At 39.5% G+C, this 15,932-nt stretch overlaps 1 protein-coding gene across 7 annotated transcripts in view; it reads left to right on the top strand.

The window, feature by feature from the left end:
* The first annotated feature begins 3,217 nt into the window (after positions 1–3,217).
* Positions 3,218–15,932, top strand: part of LOC145994753 (uncharacterized) — a 28,173-nt gene continuing 15,458 nt past the window's right edge. For 2 of the 7 annotated variants that reach the window (XM_083130984.1, XM_083130986.1), the window contains exon 1: positions 15,173–15,351. The gene's annotated coding sequence lies outside the window, so the exon portion shown is untranslated. Of the gene's footprint in view, positions 3,359–5,412; positions 5,435–15,172; positions 15,368–15,932 lie in introns of those variants that run through there. The other 5 variants (XM_083130985.1, XM_083130992.1, XM_083130987.1 and 2 more) reach the window with 5 other exon arrangements.

The raw sequence follows: 15,932 nt of genomic DNA, 5'->3' as shown, positions 1-15,932 counted from the left end.
AGGCGTATGATCCCAATATAATCTTTGTATTCCAATAAGTTCAGAGAAAATTATACAACAAATGCTAAACGAGTATATTTACATTATTTAATTTTCGTACTTAAGTCTTTCGGGTTGGGGGCCGAATCCCCCAAATAACTCCTTCGTGTTCATCAAAGCCGTATGATCAAAATATAATCGTTGTCTTCCAATAAGTTCAGAGGAAATTATACAACAAATGCTAAACGAATATATTTTTCATTATTTAGTTTTAGTACTTGATAAGTCTTTCGGGGGAGGGGGGTCCGGACCCCCCTAAATACGTCCTTGGCCATGGGCGTATATAGGCTACGAGAGTTCACGTAAGGGGAGGGTTCAACTTTTGGTATGGTTAGGGTTGCTATATTCCATAAGTGAAAATCCGAGACACTGCTGACCGGAAGCTTGTTGGGGAGGGTGGGGTGCTGGACCCGACAAAGTTGTGTGTATGTTTAATGGAATTTCCCTTTTCGCTAAATTTCGGTCCAAATTTCCCTGCAAAAGGGAAATTTCCCTTCATGTGGCAACACTGATAATAACGTCCGAACTCCGAATGCGTCAGGCAACGTTGATTGAAAGAGAAGAGGGCGGAGTTTGTTTATACGCGCGGGAGAGTGGATACATAGGGGGAATGCAAGTAGGGAATGTGATCTGTGCTGCCCTGATCAGTGTTGCCACAATCTGTAAGCACAATTTCCCTTTCCAAGGGGTAAAATTTCCCTTTTTCGCCCATTTTTTCCCTTCATCTAAGAATTATTATTATTATTAATAATAATAATAATTAAATATTGTCGTTGACCTATGTTCGTATGTATGTATAAAATGTTAATCAATTTAACTTTTAAATGCTACGACGCCAGGGGTACCGGCCTGGGCATGGCTGTTTGTGAGTGTCCATTCATAAATTTCATCATATCATTACTCATCCCCATCTTTGCAATTAGCCAAAAGTGGCAGAAAAGCGAAGTAAAATAAACCAAATCAATAAACAATAAAATCAATAACTTTTAAATGTTTTTTCGGAAGATTTAGATTCTATTTCTAATCCACGCTAATTTTTTTGTTTTGAGATGAAAGCTAAAACTATGTTATAGTTGGCAACTGAAGATGTTCATCAGTAAAAAGCAAGACACACAAACAGAGATTGGATTTAGGGAGGCCAATGCCCCTTGTCTTCATCGCACCATCAGAGGAAAATTAAAAATATTCTACACAAAATGCTGTTCTAGTAAGGTGCACATAATGAAGAGTTTGTGTGGAAAATCACATTTTTGCCTCCTAATAAAAATGTAAGTTCGGCGGATGGATATACGCGTTTTATTAAAAAGATATATAGTACATACCTGAGCAAATGTTCTATTCTGGTAAATTTCATATATTAGGTGGAAACTTCTAAAACACAGCAAGTTTTTTATTAACATTTAATTTGTTGGTCACTTCTTGCCACTCTGCACGGAATTTTTTAACTTGTTTCCGCGGTGTTTTTTCATCTTCCGATAATTCTCCACGACGTTTTTTAATACATTCTGGAGTTGCAGACAGTGTCCTTTGCTTCCCTTGTTCTCCCGTCGTCCAAGACGGGCACAGCCTTCCACCAAACACTCGCACACGACGAATAACCAGTGTTGCCACAATCTGAAAGCACAATTTCCCTTTCCAAGGGGTAAAATTTCCCTTTTTCGCCCATTTTTTCCCTTCATTTAAAGAATTATTATTATTATTATTATTATTAATAATAATTAAATATTATCCTTGACCCATGTTCGTATGTGTGTATAAAATGTTAATCAATTTAACTTTTATATGCTACGACACCAGGGGTACCGTGTTCAAATCTCGGCCTGGGCTTGGCTGTTTGTGAGTGTCCATTCATCAATTTCATCATATCATCACTCATTCCTATCTTTACAATTAGTCAAAAGTGGCAGAAAAGCGAAGTAAAATAAACCAAATCAATAAACAATAAAATCAAAAACTTTTAAATGTTTTTTGGAAGATTTAGATTTAATTGCTAAACCAAGCCAAATTTTTTGTTTTGAGATGAAAGCTAAAAAAAGTTGGCAACTGAATATTTTCATCAGTAAAAAGCAAAACACACAAACAGAGATTGGATTTAGGGAGGCCCATGCCCCTTGTCTTAATCACACCATCAGAAGAAAATTAAAAATATTCTACACAAAATGCTGTTCTAGTTAGGCGCACATATGAAGTTCGGCGCATGGGTATACACGTTTTATTATATATATATATATATATATATATATATATATATATATATATATATATATATATATATATATATTACATACCTGAGCAAATGTTCTATTCTGGTAAATTTCACATATTAGGTGGAAACTTCTGAAACACTGCAAGTTTTTATTAAAATTTAATCCATTGTTGGTCACTTCTTGCCACTCTGCATGGAATTTTTTAACTCGTTTCCGCGGTGTTTTTTCAGCTTTCGATAATTCTCCACGACGTTTTCTAATATATGCTGGAGTTGCAGATCGTTTCCTTTGCTTCCTTTGTTCTTCCATCGTCCAAGAAGAGCACAATCTTCCATCAAACACTCGCACACGACGAATAACCCAGTGTCCAATGAAGACTGGTAAAGATAATTTTCGACAAAGAGAACTTTATGGTTTGCACGTGTAGTGTTTGAGGCAAAATTCAGAGAACCGTCCAAAGCTTTACATAAACAATACCCTCGGACTCGCACTCACAAAGCCGGGACATAAGGGTGAATGGCCAATGACCTCCGGCCCCAAACGGTAGCCAGATGTGGGTCAACCAAAATTCCACCCTTCCTCTCAGAACAAAGTATACGACAAAATAAAAAAAAAATAAGTTCTCGTTTTCAAAACTGGAATCTATTATAATGTTTAATATAATTAATGTTCAGTCTGTCTTAAAATTTCCCTGAAAATTCGCTATTTTTCATCGAATTTCCCTTTTCCCTTTTAACTTAAAATTAGCTCCAAATTTCCCTTCAAAAAGGGAAATTTCCCTTCATGTGGCAACACTGGCCCTGATCGCTTCAATGGGTCGCTCCGAGTCATCAGCTCTGTTGAAAACGTGTTCAAACATGTCCTATCCCTGGCTAGCGGAGCTTTTGTTGCGCATGCGCACATTTCAGTGACCGTAGATTACAGAAGCAGAGACACTGAAGACCACTGAAGGACTGTGGGCGACTGTGGGATTGTGCTGAATCCTTGGAAAGGAGTGGTGGCTGCCGCACTCCGGTGATAGTTTGTTTTGTTTTGTACTGCAGTGAAGTTTTCGTTCTTCCCGTGTGGTTTGCCATTGAAGAGGAAATTTTTTACATGATCAGAAGAGCCAGGTAGGTTGTAAATAGATTGGGGGAGTTAAGGGGAGAGGAGAAAAGGGTGTTGGTGTCGAAGATATATTTTGATCTTTTTTAATCAATTTGGTTCATGTTTTTAATTAACATAAAGCAAGATTGATTGATTTCCTTTATTTTACTTCGCCTTTTGTGCCACTTTTGGCTAATTTGCGAAGATGGGGATGAGTGCTGGTATGATGAAATTGATGAACGGATACTAAAAAACATCCATGCCCAGGCCGGGATTCGAACCTGAGACCCCTTGCGTCATAGCGCGATGTGCTAATCATTCCTCAACACAAAGCAAGAATTGACATATTTTTCCTATTATGTCGCACAGATTGATTACAGGCAGCAGTGTTGATTGCACTATCGGGAAGGTGAATGCTTTTAGTTTTTATTTATTTTGGCTAATCGCGAAGATGAAGATGAGTGATGAAATTGATGAAGGGACACTCACAAAGAACACCCATGACCAGGCCGAGATTCGAACCCGGGGCCCCTGGCATTGTAGCGCGCTGTGCTAACCACACCGCTCTGTTTTAAGAGCCATTATTTTGAAATTCGATCAAAAAGTGATATTTGGATAATTGTAGTTTTTGATCACTGTGATTATATGTTGAAGTACATAATGAGAAATGAATATTGTGCAATTTTGAGACCCTGGAAAAATTTTCCCTTCCCTGTAGAAAATGTTGAAGTTCAAGTTCATACTCTCCATTTTTAATGAAAAGTGAAACAAGTTTGGAGTGCATCTTTGGAAAGCAACAGCACCCCAACTTTTGTTTTGATATATTTTTAATATCAGACTGTTTGCTTATATACATTCAATTGTTTTGATGAGGCATTGTTGCTTTCCATTGTTATGCGGCAACAAAGAGGGTCCAAAATGCAGGTTTTTTTTTTCCTGTTTTCGGCCCTTAGCGCGTTTGCATACGCACCGATAACATCGACTGCGTACCTCGATATCGAGTACAGGCGCACACGTAGCTCGACGCAACAAATTTTCTGGGAGGACCTTCCGATGGTGGTATGCGTCCTCCGGAGCTCCCCTCGACACATCGAGACCTGCGCCTCGGGCAATGAAAAAGAGGACACAGACAGACCCAAGCCATAAAATTTAGCTGGAAGTTGTTTTGAAGCAGGATGCCAACCCTAGCACAATAACGCTAAACTTAGCACAATATGAGTTTCGTTCACACCTAGCAGTTTGTAATTGCATAATGGGAAAATCTAACATAGTTTGCAAACTTGCTCCTCTGGGAGGGAGAAATTCGCTTCAAAGAACGATATTTTTTGAGAAATTAAAAATAAAATGACATCCAGATTCTATTTCCGGTCCACCCTATCCTATTCATCTTTTCTTTATTCTCCCGTTTACCTCATGAGGAACATTTCATTGTAAGAATTGTCAGAAAGCTATGGGACACAACTAAAACAAATGTTCCGCTTTGTAGTTGACGAATAAGACTTTCTCTAGCTTATGTTGAACCACAGAGCACTGAGCAGGGACGTCGTTAGGGTGTGCCCGGGGGGCACTGGCCCCCGCAAACGTCCAGGTGGCTCCGGAAAATGTTTCTGTATTTTACTTGAAATTTTTACTTTGATGGCAAATATTGCAAAATTGTTCTTTAGTAAATTTTTCTTGCAGTTTGAAACACTGCTCTTAAATTTTTCCGGCATGAACGTCAAAGCAAGACTCCTTTTTCTAATCCTCATTTTCCTATTCCCCTGTCGTGTCGAAAACAAACATGCAACGCAGGAGCTGCCTTTAATGATTTTATTGCGCGTCCAGTTAAGGGAACTCGGAGGTCTTTTGAAACTGCACTTTCCTCTCTGCCAGGTCAAAAATTCGGGCGGATTGATACGCGGTAACAGATGTCCCTCGGGACAGAAATCACTCTTTCTGGAGCTCTTTGGAAATGATTTTCATTCCTGTCTCAAATTACGGACAGTCATAGTGTGGTGCGTTTGTTAGAAGTTGCAAGATAATACTTCAGGGGGAGGGAGATTGCCGCTAACACATGGCTATAATGAAGAATAAGCCGCCCCTCATTTAAGGAAGAAAACGGGGTATGTAGTAAATTATTAACAATAATCTACACGCTTTAGATACATTAGCATTTCAAATTCTGCATGACTATCTTTGGCTTTCTTCATTTCCAGAGGCAAATGTGACAGTTTCAGTTGCAGCATGGGTGGCAAAGTTGTAACTACTATTTAGACATACAAATATAATTAATCCTATAAAGTTATGTAGCGAATAATAGTTTCATAAGATATAGAGAAACAAATTACTTATGAAGCGCTTTCTGTTATCATTTGTATAATTAGTCAAGGAAGATGGCGGAGTGGTTAGCACATCGCGCTATGACGCCAGGAGTCCTGGGTTCGAATCCCGGCCTGGGCATGGATGTTTGTGAGTGTCCATTCATCAATTTAATCATATAATCACTCATCCTCATCTTTGCAAATTAGCCAGAAATGACACAAAAAGCAAGATAAAATAAAGCCAATCAATCAATCATTACTCACGGAAGCGGATATCTTCTTCCCGTGGGACACTACTCAACTTGTGCAATTTCGAGAGAACGTTTTCTAATTCCATTTGTAGGTTCGTTATTTTTCGTTGCTTTTCTATCTCATGCTTTAATCGCGGCGGTGAGGATGAATGATGAACTGACGAAATGGTGGTGGGACAAGTATATGATACACCCATGCCTGACCAGAGTTAGAGCCTGGGGCCTCTGGTTTCATAGCGTATTACGCTTACACATCCTTTGTAAAAACTGTAAAAGTGGGCTGGAGGAAAGTACCATCGCAGGGTGCATAAAAAGCCACCTATTATATCCAGTGCCATCAGATATTTAGTTCTGCACTCACAAATAATATTATTTTTTAAGAAATTAGACCATAAATGTATGTAAAATTTGTTATCCAACGTCATCATTCTTGTAGTCCACAACCAGTTGGTAAAACAGACAGGGACCTCCCCGAAGGATAGTGGGTACAGTATTGTACGCAGGATTTCATCAAGGGTGGGTGTTATTTCGAAAACTTTCTACAAATTCACATTAACATTGTTTTATTAAACTTTAATTAATTATTATTAATAATAAATTAATTAATAATTCTTATAATTAATTAATTAGTTTAATTACTACTAATAATTACTACTAATGCAGCTGCTATTTATGAAAGAAATAGAACAAAATTACATTTCTTTTGTTTCTTTGTTACAAAATAATTGTCTAGTCAACGGTTATTTGTATATGATAAGTGAGACATTTTAAGTGTGAAGAAAGTCCATAAAAACAAGCAAATATATTAAATTTATTGAAATAATCTAAATATGAAACTCATTCAAGGAGCAGCGCTGGTCTAGTCTGACAACTTCGTGGGATATCCGGGTTCGATTCCCGGAATTGGTTGGAATTTATCCAGCCTTGTCTCCGCACCCAGCCTCATAGCAATGGGTACCTGAGAGCAACCCTGGGGGATGAAGGCTGCCGGAGCATGGTGCTGATCACATCACCTGCAAAATAGTTCGAGATCGAGAATCTTTGGGGCACACCACTACGTGTGCCTTCATGGCACGGGGGAATTTACATTACCTTTACCTATGGAACTCGCCCAGCATGATGATGAAGCGCGAGAATACATGTTGCTAAATTCCACTGAGTCTATGTTTTCGTTGAAAAGTAAGTTTATAGACATTCCAACACATTTATCACTTCTAGGTGATTCACAAAGCACCTCTTCAACATTATTTAATGATGTGGATGTAGACTCAGCATCACTTGAGAGTTCACAAGGGGATGTGAAATCAGTACCGGGAAGAACGTTTGCAATAAGGTCGGCACACTGCGACGAAGCAAGGAATTTTCACAATTCTCGCGGTAGTCACTGCGCGACTTTTTGCAAAAAAAATTGCAAAATTGAACTTTGCGGCCGCTTAGATTGTGTTTGGAATGTTGTGTTTTTCTTCATGCTGCATGGGAATAATAATTCAAATTATTATTATTATTACTGTCGCAGATCTTTGACTGTGATAAATTAGCCATTTTTAATTTTTTCTACAGCATTTTCCATAATATTTCAAAAGCTCAAGGGGGGGGGGGGTAAACCCGGTAACCCCGCCTTGCATACGCCACTGAGTGGGTAACACGATCGCCTCGAAATAAAAGGTGCTAGGTTCGATTCTGGTATAAACTATATACATGAGATGCCCAGCAGAGGATTTATAGGAGTTACGTATATTCCCATATTACAGATCCATCGCCGCATTTGAAACCCTAGCATGGACATGTCAGGGTAAAAGAAAGAGGAAGAGAAGTCTGTAGTTCCGATGTTTTAGTTATCTTGGCACAGGTATACACCGCTCAAGGCTTATGTCGGCGTCTATGCTACATTATGAATCCTGAAATAACAGGCAACATCCATTTCTAGTTATTCTACTCCAAACCAACATGGTTATTAATATTGCGTAACGATTACTTATTCTCTCTCTCTCTCTCTCTCTCTCTCTCTCTCTCTCTCTCTCTCTCTCTCTCTCTCTCTCTCTCTCTCTCTCTCTCACACACACACACACACACACACGTGTGTGCGCTTGCTGTATTACAGTAAACCACCAATATTATTTAAAATACGGAGGGCGCTCAAGTATCAACCTTTCTTCCACTTAGTACACCGTGGACTGCATTGCTGCAGATTAATGAGGTTCCGATATGTGGACCCACAGCCAGTGTAATCCTATGACGGGTTCTGGTTTGTTTAGTCCATGTTCCTTCGTGATTTTCCTTTCATTTTATCACCATTCGTCCTCAACGCCGCGATTAAAGCCAGACTTTTTGAGAACTAGATATTATCGTATTAATAAAAGGGGAGGATAACAATGATGCAAAGCAGTAAATGTATCCACAATTTACAAGTTCTTCCCGGCAATATACATAAATTCACATTTCTTCTTCTATGTATTATTATTATTTCATTGAATAAAGTATTTTCCCTTTAATCAATTTCATACTATTCATCATATTCGTTGCGATTAACCGAATGTAAATAAAGTGACGCAAAAATAAGAAAAAAAACAATAAAATGCCAAAACAATGAAGTCAATACTTGAGCCATAAAGTGTCTACGTGTATTTTCATCATGTTGAGTGCCTATTTGGCTTCCGTTTTAGAAGTTTTTAGCGTCTATAAATCTGCACCCCTGCTCATTACTGTTAAGAAACAACAGCACTACGTGCTTTGTAGTACTGAAGTATGAAATAGTTGGTTTCATCTTGACGTCAGAGAAACCCTCCCGCGGTTGTAAACACAAGAGGGTGGAAAAGAGCCTAGTGGACCTTCCTGATGCCGACGGTCTGTCCGTTTCTTTTCATCTTTCCTCACGTCGGCTACATCCTAAATGCAAGTGCGCGGGGCGGTAAACCCTCAAATTTGTCTCTGTCAGCCTCATCAAAAGAATCATGAATGTACTTTCTCCAGAAATAGTTTATGACAGGAAATCGATAGAAAATTTGTTTCACAAATACAATAAATATGCCTCTGTTCGATGTCGGACTGTTCGGCGAATGTGAACTGGTAGCCTAAGAAAGAAACAAAAGTGGCAAATGCAAAACCCCATTATCCACCCACCGTGACGGTGTGGTTAGCACATCGCGTCACGACGCCAGGGGTCCCGGCTTCGAATCTCGGTCTGAGCATATGTGTTTGTGAGTGTCCATTCATCAATTTCATCATATCATCACTCATCCTCATCTTCGCAATTAGCCAAAACCCAAAAGTGGCAGAAAAGCAAAGTAAAATACATCAAATCAATCAAGCAAACCCCCATTACTGGCCTCCCCGATGGCGCAGTGGTAGCGTCGCCGCTTGTAATCAAGAGTTCTTGGGTTCGATATCTGGCGGAGGCACATAGTGGTTCGGCTCCTAATTTAAACTGTAGGTCCAGTTCCAATTCATCCTACTTAAAGTGGCTTAAAACGTCAACTCAAAAAGTAAACTCCCATTAAAATTAGCCAGGATTGCATTTTTTTTCCGAGTACAATTTTAACCCCTTACGGTGCAACTAATTTCCAGTCTTACAATTCTACCCCCCACCCGTAAAAGAACCTGCGTACTCTGGTAAGTGGCGCGTGTGTCCTATGTGAGAGCTGTTTGAAATTTAACATCTGTCTGTCTCTCATTCTCTCTCGCTCTGTTGTATATACACACACATAATGTTGTTTGTTGGTAATTTTCTTAATGGTTTGATAGAGAAATTTCTGATATTTGGCCCCCCCCACACTCATCAACCTAGCTACGTCCCTGTCACAGTGTCTCATTCATCTCGAAAAATATATGCATAACTTAAAATTACAATCATCCTAAAAATAATCATAATAAATTACTGTTACTAATTATCAATAAAAATAATTCATTGTTGTTATTATTTAGATCCTAGCACAATTTCACAGCTTTTTCTTATCGGGATGTTGGCAACGCAGGGCAGGAGCCAGCAGGCTTTCCTGCCTTCCCTCCAAGGTCATGGCGGCCAGAACCCCGATTGTGTCTGTGGGCGTGAAAAACACGCTGTCGCGGAAAACTCTCCCGGGCCCGGCAAAATTCAAATTCAAATTCAAATTTTCTTTATTCAGGGGCGAGGTTCAGCCTGTGGCTGTTCTCCCACCTAACCCCGTTTGACATTTACCTAGTGTACATAAACAAAATCATAAAAAAAGAGAAGAAAATAAAAAAAAAATAAAAAAATAAAATGGTTGCAAGGAAAGAACAAGGACGAGATTTTTTTTAAAAAAATCAAGACAACACGTAAAAAAGAAAGAGAGAAAAAACACATTCACGCACACACACACACATTAAAACACACATACTAAACATTTCTGAGCAGGACATTCACGCACGGATGTTGAGATTGATGTACATGATTATGGTAGTTTTGTGAGGTACGATAGAACAACACATACGTAAATATTACAATATACCGTGCGTCCATTTCGATCTGCAGCCGAGAGATCTGGAGAAGCGTGGCGGGCGGCACTGACGGAGATGCCGACATTTGCGGCCTGAAATGCCCGCTTATTTTTATGGACATATGCAGACATTTATATAAATATTGCAAAACGAGCACTAACCTGTGTTATAAGAGTATGGTTTTAATTTTAGTAGCTTAGTGACTGTATGTGCCGATGATTTTGACACGCCCACCTCTTGTGAAACACGGCGTAGAGGTTTGTTTGGAGAACGTTCTAACGCTGCACCAATATCATCGAGTTTTGCTTCGGTTAGAATCCGTCGTTTTTGCTTAGGTGTTTTAAAATTTAACGATACAGTTTCTCGTAATTTAAGGACAATATGTCTAACCGTATCTCTGTGTGGAGTTGAAACGCATGGGAATTTCTGTACAAATTACCTACACACGTCTCTACACGAGTTTGTTTTCACGTAGGTACGTGTCATACATAAAAAAAAATCTTTGTTCTAACGTGAATCTTGCGGCTGGCATTCCAATAGTCTCACTGACACGTCACACATACACACTACAATAACACAAACAAGTAACCAAGTAACCAAGAATAACACTCTTGCACACAGTACGAAATTAACACGCTCTTGGTTTACATTGCTCGCCACTATATTTACAACTCTGTCTTCATCTAGTCGCGAAGGAACAAAAAACTCGAGCTCGGATATTTCGGATTGCGAGGAAGCTCACGAAAACCATTCACTTTTATCGGTTTCGTCTGCAGTGTAATCCTGATACAGTGTTGCACATTCGAAACCTCCAAACGATTCCCATCGCCACAAAACTCTTTCAAGGATATAAACTTAAGCAGGACGTTACTGATCAAAACCATGATTAAAATGCTTTTTTATCTGTGGCTCTTAACATCGTTTCTATAGAGTATTTATTTGTGTATATAAGAGCAGAACTTGGATGAATTACAGAAGAACTTTTGCGTGTTATAACACAGGTTAGTGATCGTTTTGCAATATTTATATAAATGTCTGCATATGTCTATAAAAATAAGCGGGCATTACAGGCCGCAAATGTCGGCTTCTCCGTCAGCGCCGCCCGCCACGCTTCTCCCGATCTCTCGGCTGCAGATCGAAATGGACGCACGGTAGTTGTAGATTTGTCAAAGATTGGATTGGATTGGCGAGGCTCGTATGTAATCTAAACTGTATTGTGTAGTGTTACTCGTGGGAGCTTGAACAGAGATATTGCTCATCTAACAGAAAATTCTTTAGTTTATTCTTAAATTTGTTAGGACTGGGGAGGGAGGTAATGGAGGGCGGGAGTTCATTCCATGTTTTTGCCGCTGAAAGTGTAAAAGACGATTTGAAAATTTCCAGGGAGTGTTTGAAGAGTTCAAGTTTCGCTGTTCCTCTTGTTTTGTAGTTGTGTATTTCCCTTCTGGTTTTTAGTTTCTCGAATAAATTTTCGGGGATTTTTTTATGCAAAAGATTCTGTATAAAGCAACAGAAATGAAGTCTGCGACGTCTGTTCATGTTTAGCATTTTGTTCTCGTTCAGGGTTGGAAGAATATGATCGAATTTTTTAATGTTATAAACGAAGCTTGAACTTTTTGAACTTTTACTTTATTTCGAACAGACAAGTTTGCACCGTATACTATATCACAGTAGTCTAGAAGAGGGAGAATCAGTGTTTGCACAAGTTTCATTTTAATATTTGAATGGCTTATTGCAGAAAGGGACCTGAGTCACATTTTTGAGGTATCGGAGTTAATGGTATTTTTGATTTTCCTAGTTACAGACACATCTTTTAGTGCAGAAAGGACGTCAGTCACACGAGGCTATAGCCAAGAAAATGCACAGTGAAAAGTGTACTTTAATGCAGAAAGGTACCTAAGTCACTGACTCGGGTCCTTTTCTGCAATAAACTTAGCCGTATTTATACGTTGTACGAACTGTGTACGCTAATCTGTAATGCAGCTTGGAGCGGTAAAAATACTGTCAAACTTATTGACACCAGTACCATTATTGGTCTCGCAATGTGGTGACCTCATGTCTACAAAAAAAATGTGCCCTCTGTGAAAACTACCATGTGTTCCTACAAGAATAGGCAGCATTTTCAGATTTCCAAATATCATTACTTTGAATACTGCGTTGAACATAAGGGTACTGTCAAGGTTTCCGAATTCATTAAAGCTTTCACGTCTTACATCTTCTATCTGTCCAAAGGTGCAAGAATTGTAATTCCTACGCCACGTACGTTCCCAGTTGCACGTATGACGATCAAGCTTACTAAATTGGAGGACATGTGAACTGCCTTGCCGTATGTACAGACGAGGTCAAAGGATTTTATGAAGATATTCTTCAGTGGTCCACTACACACGGCAATGAAACAGACTCAGATGTAGAATAACACACGCATGTATGAGCTCGTACATTATTGTAGTTCAAACACCGACAATAAAGTCCAGAAAGTGCAATGCACTGTAATTTTTTTCCGAATCTATAATTTTCTGTTGAATATATAACATAACTTAACCTATCCTATCTTATGTGGGAACGACAAACGGACGTTTGTAGGATATTTCTCGTCTTATTTCTCAACGTTTCCACTTTTATTGCAGAAAGGTACCGGAGTCATAACTTTTTCATCTCCACTATCTCTAGCAGCATACTGCAGGGGGCTGCATTGAGGGTTGCAAAATTAACTATTCATTATGCTGAATATTTGAGCCAACAACGGCACATTTCTTTCTTACACTATCAATATTATACGATTTTTCTTGTTTTTCTCAGAACTGTGAAAAAGTGACTCAGGTCCCTTTCTGCAATAAGCCATTCATTTGTATTTAAGTATTCATTAAATTTATAGAGGGATCTTAGTGCTGCGTAGGTTTTCTTAGTTTGCTCTTGAACATGAAGGTCCCAGTTCAAGTGTTCGTCTAACATAACTCCTAAATTCTACTTTTTGAATGTGGAATTTCGGATGTCTCTATTTTGACGCGTGGATTATTCGGGTTTATCATTGTGAGGCTATTCTTGGAACCCATGACGGTGAAAACCGACTTTTGCGGATTTATTTTCAGACCATTTGCATTACACCAGGTATTGATGGCTGCCAAATCTTTGTTAAGTAATGCTATTGCATAATCTGGTGATTTTGGTGGAAATGGGATTTGAATTTGGGTGTCATCTGCATAAAAGTGTACGGTACTATGCTCTATGTTGGTTTCTAAATCTGCTGTGAAGATTGTATATAGGAGAGGAGCTAGAATTGATCCTTGCGGAACGCCAGTTTCTAGCGGAAGCGTGTTCGAGAGAGAGGGCGTGGCAGTTTTTAGGAACACGTTCTGTTTCCTGTTTGTCAAGTACGATCTGAACCATTTGAGTGCGGTGTGTGAAAAATTATAATATTTCAACTTGCTTAAGAGTAGGTCGTGATGAACCTTGTCGAAAGCCTTTGTCAGATCCAGTGAAACCAGAGCAACTGTCATACCCTTGTCCATTGAGCGAAATATATCATCCGTGACTTTTAGCAACGCCATCGCCGTGCTGTGAGCAGGGCGGAAGCCCGATTGGCATTTCGGAGGAGATTGAGGCTGTTCACATGATTTCGAACTTGATTGTAAACAATTTTTTCGGTGATCTTGGAAAGGGTGGGTAACATCTTGGTTAAGCAACAGTACCCCCAAAGATTTGTTTACTGAGCAGTGAGCATTGAACCTTACTATTAGGACAAACTACCTGATATAGCACATTACTTGGATATTGATGCTGTTAACAGATATAACCCATTGAATACTCAAAAATTGCGAAATCCGCAACTTTGGAATTAGACTTTTCTCAAAACATCATCACAGTTGGCACTATTGTATTTTTCATGTAACCGGTGTTACCGCAGGTAACAGTAAAATGTAAAGAAATTAAAAAGTTTTTTTTCCTCAATAAAATAACAACATTGATAAATAAGTTAACCGACAGCGTCGCAGTTGAGTGTATATTGCAGAGGTCATTTTTTCTGCAGCCGACAGAAGGCCGCTCTGCTACCCTCAAAGAGGCAAGAGCAAGAGAAAAGGGCGCCCGCCAATGCCCGCCAATGCAAGGGAACAACGGGGAAGACTTGGAGGCAAGTGTGCTAGGGGGTTATTCATATGCCTGTTTAGGGGCTCTGTTGCCGCTGCGGCCTACCGGGTCAGCAAGTGTTGTCACATTGGATTTCCAGAAAAGAGCTAAATCTCACCTAAAAAGGGGATACTATTTCTCTGAAGCAACAAGAGCTAGACTGCAAAGCCAAAGCTGGACCGTTTAGTAATAGACGAAAAGATAAGTACTTGATGCGATTCGTAATTCGGACAAACCTTACTCCAAAAAACTAAGTTGGCAACAGTAGTACGTACATTTGGACTTCCCTTCCACCGCTGGAGGAGGGGAATTCTGTCGTCTGCTCAACGCAGAAACGTCAAACTGACCCGAATGTGTGGTTCTTCTTCCCCTTTCCACTTGTTTGCAAAGAAACAAAGATGGTTTGACAAGGCTCGACTACTATTCACTGGATTTTCGCGGTAACTCTCTCATGAGTGGTAGTTCTTTCTAGGAGTGATTGTGGCTAAATAAATCATTGAGCGGATTGCAAAAAAAAAAGATAACAAAATCCAGATCAAAGGCATACTATATTGGGGGGGGGGTAGGGTGGAGATGATAACGTCTGATGGCCGGTAACACTTTTGAAAAGTCACGCCACGCCACTGGTCTTTCCCATTGTTTTGTCCCCCCAGGCCACTCCAAACCGGAAGTAAAAAAATTCGCGGCATCGCTTGAAAGGAAACACCCATTCTCTTTGCATCCGGTCCGGTGAACCAAAATACTCGCCTTGCGATGAGCCTTCTGCATTGTGCATTTGTACAACTCGGACAGTGATGAACCTCGCTCGGTGATAATAGTGTTATACAGCAAAAGGTGACTCCTATGAAAATAAAATGAAGTACGTGACTGACATTTTGATGCCGATTCGTAAGTAAAGTTTCGTGTAAGTTCCTTTAATGGACCACAGTTGCTCTGAAATACACTAAACTTTCCGGAAAACGCCTGAAACTCGCTATTTATGCACTTTCCATATTCCTACTTACGTATACTGGAAGTATAGAAGTAAGTAGTTTCTCCTGTAAATTTGAAGAAATCCATTCGGGCGATATCAGACAGTTCCCAAAGTGATTTCAGTAAGTAGTTTCTCCTGTAAATTTGAAGAAATCCGTTCGGGCGATATCAGACAGTTACCAAAGTGATTTCAGGAAGTAGTTTCTCCTGTAAATTTGAAGAAATCCGTTCGGGCGATATCAGACAGTTACCAAAGTGATTTCAGGAAGTAGTTTCTCCTGTAAATTTGAAGAAATCCGTTCGGGTGATATCAGACAGTTACCGTATAGAAATCGATAACTATCAAAAATTGGGAGAACCGAAATTCGAACACGTCCTGAGAGAAAAGGAGCGAATGTAGAATATAGAGAATGTCTCTAATTTCGTTGATATGTGTTATACTAACTAAATTTGGCCTTCTAATCACGAATCTGTTGTTAAAATGCCGTGGACACGTC

The sequence above is a fragment of the Lepisma saccharinum genome, chromosome 11 (assembly GCF_977018435.1).
Source record: "Lepisma saccharinum chromosome 11, izLepSacc3.1, whole genome shotgun sequence".
In the NCBI taxonomy this organism is placed as follows: Eukaryota; Metazoa; Arthropoda; class Insecta; order Zygentoma; family Lepismatidae; genus Lepisma; species Lepisma saccharinum.
Note: the sequence above shows the minus strand (reverse complement) of the source record. Positions and strands in the feature narration are given on the sequence as shown.